Here is a 6,162-nt window from a genome sequence, read left to right as displayed (position 1 = left end):
CCATTAAGTGTCTGAAATAATTTATAGTTTGAGGGGTTTTTGTGTTTTCAAAGGCTGATGTAATTATAGGATTGTTATCTCAGTTGAAACCATTTCATGCAGAAAAAAATGCACCCATTCCATTCCTGGTTATAAAATAGCAGACACCCAGTATAACATACTAATAAGTCTACATTTACACTGTGCTGAATATATTCCTTGCTAATTTTGCTTTAATCTTTTTTTAACCATTTTTTTCATACATTCCAGGTTTGGACTCAGTATTTCACATACCACTTATTAAGAACATCTGATATAGGCCTTTCCATTCTTATATTATCTCTTGCCTCATCAGACACCAGAGTCTGTGTTAATTAGCCAGGTAATTATAGATTGCAACTTCCTTCTTCTTAATGCTCAATAAACATTTTGTTCTTAGCCATCCAACTCTATTTTGAGAAAACCGAAAATAATTCCATATTATATATATTTTCCTGTACACAATACTAACAAACAATAGTGCTTTGTTATCAGTAGTAGTAAGGTTTGAATTTTGCATTGGGCACACTTTAAAAAGCATATTTCAGTTTTATTTATAAAATATATCTATAATATGGTATAGGCTATAAAATGTTGAATTCTTACAAAATGAGAACAAGAAATAATAGAGATATATTAATATGTCAACTACATTATTGAAGCCAGGGCTCTCAAAACTCACAAAGGACTTTTTTGATTTTTTTTGTTTGTTTGGTTGGTTGGTTGGTTAGGAGCTAACACCGCAATTGTATCTGTAATTGGCCCCTTATTTTAAAATAATTGCCCCAAATCCAGCTCAGCTGGCAGCAGAAGCTTAGAGGCTGGGGTCTTGTGTCGCAAGGGAACAGGGAGACCATTGGGTAATATAGCTGTCAAATTTCCTAGGTATGGTTTTGCCATAGAAACGGAGAAAGCCTCTCAACCCCTTCAGGTCCATGGTTTCTCAAGACCAGTATATATTTATTTATTATATATTTTACTATATATTTATTAAACCACATTTCCCCTTTTTTCTATATTTGATCTATTCATACAAGTCAGACAAGTAGGTCTTTCTTTTAAAACCTCTAAATGTAATCAACATTGTTAATATGTAAAACATACTAAAATAAAAGACACAATAAAAGTTCATCAGTAAGCCTTGGGTGCCCATGACCCTGATGCTGGTTCACCGCTTTTCCTTCCTTGGACCACTTTTTATAGGTACTGACCACTACAGACTGGGAACCCAGTCATCTAGCCATCACACTTTATCCCACCCAATGAAAGGTGCCATGATAACAAGATTATCAGTGTTATTCACTTCGCCTCTCAGCAGTCATAATTTTATGCCTGATGGGTATATATATAATATTATTATTATTATGGTTGCCACCTTGTTGTCCCACATAAACATAACATGTTTTATTCATATGTTGCTCCCAGGATCACATTAATGGGTACATGCCCAGGGTTCACAGCCCACTAGAGCCCGTCCATTATAGTATATTCCAAAATACTCTTTAAAGTCCCTTAAAGTGGATAGTCCTTAAAGGACTCCTCAAATCCCAAGAAATATAGCCAGTAAAAAACAGAATATCTCAACAAAAATAGCTCTCTTGGTAAAGCCGGACTGGATGATCCCCTTAGGGACACGGGTGGACATATGCAAGAAAGGACAAACAGGACAAAAATAGTGTAATACTGTCACTTTAAAAAATCTCAGTACATAATTTATTTTTAACACACAAACAAACATTCACTGAGGACCAGCTCAAGTGCATTGATAAAATTAGGGTTACTGGACACCTCCGTAAGATAAAGTGCTCTTCTGGAAGTACTGCAGAATCAGGTGCTTTCTGTGAAGTGCTCAGGCATTCCCCTCTGTTCCAGAGTGTGGTAAGTCACTATTTTTTGAGACTCCTGGTAACTCAGTTAGCATAAATTAATAATAAACTAATATTCAATATATGCAGTGGTGTAGTTTCTGCCCTACGCATTTCGTTAAAACTTAACTTCCTCAGGGGCTCTGTGGAACAACACCATACAATCCATTATAACAAAATTTAGCACATACATTGTGCAAATAGTTTCTGCTTTTTTGGAACATATATTCTCTCTCTTCCATTACTACCCTTCACACACAACAGTAAGTAAAGTCTAACTTATATAACATGTGAAAATCATTAAACAATAGAGATTGGTATGTCAATACATTTGCATTACTGCTATGGGCTTATGCTTCATTTGTTGGAAAGCTAGACAACTCCTCTGCTCCAGCCCTTTTCAATGAGTTACTCCCGACTCTTTATGCATCACATATCTCAAATTTTATATTTATCTTCTTTGAAGTAATTTTTGCTATATATGTTTATCTCTTATCATCCATTGTATGTGTTTTACCAGTGTATACAATTTACAATTTTAATCAAATGGTAAAGTCAAGTATTTGTGACAAGCGTGGGGGGAGTAAACGACAGCATGAACGGGGTGAATTACAATGAATTTCATTTGTGCAAAAAGCCCTCCCAACTTTATTCAAATCGAATGGGAAGGGGAAAAAAATGTTTCTCTTAAAACGAATAAACCAAAAACAAATCATTGGGATTGTTTTCGGTCCATTTGCATAGGTCTAATAGACAATGATTTTACATCAAGATGAACAATGTGAGAGAAAGGAACTGAAGATGCAGCGTCTAAATTATTTCAACATCCAGTCGGCAAAATCTACAAAGCCCCAGCAGAAGGTAATTTTAAAATGGCCCCTTAATGGCAATAAACTAGACTTGTGCATTCGTCTTCGGGCGAACATGGAAATGAACACGAAGAGTGCGTTTTCGTGTTCGTTCCGAAGACACGCCGAAGAGAAGACGGCGGCGGTAAAACGTAGGCGAAGACGAAGACACACACCACGAAGATCTTCGTGATTGTCTTCGTCTTCGTCTACCATTCATCCCCCCCTCTTCTAACTTACCTTGTCTTCGCGGCTTCGCGGCAGTTCCCGGAAGTTCGCCGTCACGGGTTACAGGGCAGTGCGAATGAGCCTATTGGTCGCCTACAGGGACCTCCTCCGGCATCAACCAATTGGTTGATGCCAGAGGAAGACCCTGCAGGTGACCAATAGGCTCACTCGCACGGTCTTTGTAACCCCTGACAGCGAACCTATGGATTTCCGCTCCCGTTAACCCCTTCGATGCTGCGTTATCTAACACAGCATCGAAGGGGTTAACGGGAGCGGAAATCCATAGGTTAAAGGGCCGTGCAAGCGACCAATAGGCTCACTTGCACGGCCCCTTAACCCTTTAAAAAAAAAGTTAACCCCTAACTAATTGAACAGGGAGGGAGACCAGTGGCATAGTTAAATGTCCGTACAAGCGACTTTATTGGTCGCTCGTACGGACATTTAACCCGACACAGACTAACTAATTGAACAGGGAGGGAGACCAGTGGCATCGGTCTCCCTCCCTGTTCAATTAGTTAAAGACCAGTGGCATCGGCAGGGCAAGTTGCAGCATTGGGGTTTTAAAACCCCAATGCTGCAACTTACCCTGCCAATGCCACTGGTCTCCCTCCCTGTTCAATTAGTTAAATGTCCATACGAGCGACTATTGTTTAACCCGGCACAGACTAACTAATTGAACAGGGAGGGAGACCAGTGGCATCGGTCTCCCTGTCTCCCTCCCTGTTCAATTAGTTAAAGACCAGTGGCATCGGCAGGGCAAGTTGCAGCATTGGGGTTTTAAAACTGCTGCAACTTACCCTGCCGATGCCACTGGTCTCCCTCCCTGTTCAATTAGTTACATGTCCATACGAGCGACTATTGTTCGCTCGTACGGACAATTAATTAATTGAACAGGGAGGGAGACCAGTGGGATGTGCCGGGTAAGTTGTAGCATTGGGGTTTTAAAAGTCTGCACGAGCGACCAACAGAGTCGCTCGTGCAGACTTTTAAAACCCCAATGCTGCAACTTACCCGGCAGATCCCACTGGTCTCCCTGTTCTATCAGTTAATAAATGATAGAACAGGGAGACCAGCGGGATCTGCCGAACAATTACGGCACCAGGAGTATAACAGTCTGTACGAGCGACCCTATTGGTCGCCAGCAAGGGGCTCGTCTGCCATCAACCAATGGCAGACGAGCCCCCTGCTGACGACCAATAGAGTTGCTCATACGGACATTTAAACTCCTGGCGCCAGAGCGGCTTTAACCCCGTTTTAACCCCTTAACCGGGGAAAACGAAGAAAACCCGAACACGAAGAATGTCCGCGAATATTCGCCCGAAGAGAAGACAGGACCAGGCGAATATTCGCGGAATACAGTTTTTTTTTTTTGCCGAAGACGAGCACGAAGACGAACACGAAGAGCCCCCTGGTGCCCAAGTCTACAATAAACACCATTAACACTCATTGAATCTAGCCCACAAGGTATTTTTTGTGGATACCAGCTACTACATTGCAACCTGCAGATGATGTTACAGTTAATATTAAGTCATACATTATTTCATCTGCTATTTGAAAATTATTGAGCATAAGTTTATTTAAGATGTTTTATTGGATCTGTTTTTGGGCTTATCAGTATGGGTACAGTAGCATTCTCCAGTGCCATTAACATCAACTAGAAATGGGTCCAATGGCGCCCTCATGTGTCGATGAAGCTAAGTCTTTAGCCAAGAAAAGAGAATAAAATGTACTTTTGTTGTCATAGGGACAGTATTGGATCTTCGGGTTTACTTATATTATTTTTAATTTTATATATGGATATGTTTGTCTATTTTTTTTATGCTGTTGTATTCAGAAATTCTGTGCTCTCTGTCACATTCCTGACATAAAATGCCACATCTAGTTCTTTTCCGTTAAAATGCAAAAATGATAGAATCCGATACAAAACATTTGCTATCCATACACCTGATTGATGTGATTATCATGTCTTTGAAGTCTTTAGAGCTGCTTCCTTGCTCCAACAAAGGAGAGGAGTGACCTGGAGACACATGGAGGCCACTGCCACTATCTGCCCAATTCCTCTCCTATTCCTGTTCCATTCTCTGCTATCTGGGTCTACCCCTTGTCTTTTTCAGAGGCTTCTCTAAGCCACCAGATGTTCCCCAGTAAGGCGATTATCAAAGAGGGCTTTAGTAACATAACGTCAATGCTGATCAGTTTATCTATTCTTCATTTTGATGCTGCATTTCAGTTGATCATTACATAAATTAGTCATAAATCCTGACATTTAAAACTGACAAAAAAAATGGAAACACTTTTGCTGGATGTGACTTTTGATCTCTGTTCTCCTCATATGGGCCTTTTATACTTTAAAAAACTGCGCTTGCAGGAACCACCAGCCTTTACTTCTCAAGTCCTGCACATCCTTCCTATGCAGAGCACTACCATATGACACCGTACACGTTCAAACTTTCCTAAATGATGCATTACATAACTTGTAGTTAGACATCCGGACTATATGAACAAAAGTATTGGGACACCTGTTTTGGGGTAGAGTGGCAGCATATCTCGGGAGGGGGGGGGGGCACAGAGTGGCACCATATCTCAGGGGGGGCACAGAGTGGCAGCATATCTCGGGGGGGCACAGAGTGGCAGCATCTCTCGGGGGGGACACAGAGTAGCAGCATATCTCAGGGGGGGGACACCCAGAGTGGCAGCATATCTCAGGGGGGGACACACAGAGTGGCAGCATATCTCGGGGGGGGGCACACAGAGTGGCAGCATATCTCAGGGGGGGACAAAGAGTGGCAGCATATCTCAGGGGGGGCACAGAGTGGCAGCATATCTCAGGGGGGGGCACAGAGTGGCAGCATATCTCGGGGGGGGGGACACAGAGTGGCAGCATATCTATTACACTCCTTGGAATGCCCTGGGGTGTCTAGTTTTAAAAAATATTGTGCTGAATACATATTAACCCCTTCAGTCCCCAAAAAACGCATTTCCAAGAAACCCCCCTATGGACGTACCGGTACATCCTGCCCTTTTTGCAGCAGCAGGGACACATTCCTGCCATTGCACGGGAGATCAGGCTGTCCTGCAGGGATACCCGGTCACTCCGATGTGGCACAGACACTGTGATCACAGCGTGATCGGTGCAGGGGGATCGCAGGGACGAGAGCGAGAAACCATGTTTCTCACCCTCCTCCCATGCTGAAAAACGAAAC

Source organism: Spea bombifrons, chromosome 2 (genome assembly GCF_027358695.1).
Source record: "Spea bombifrons isolate aSpeBom1 chromosome 2, aSpeBom1.2.pri, whole genome shotgun sequence".
Classification (NCBI taxonomy): Eukaryota; Metazoa; Chordata; class Amphibia; order Anura; family Pelobatidae; genus Spea; species Spea bombifrons.
This window is presented reverse-complemented; position numbering follows the sequence as displayed.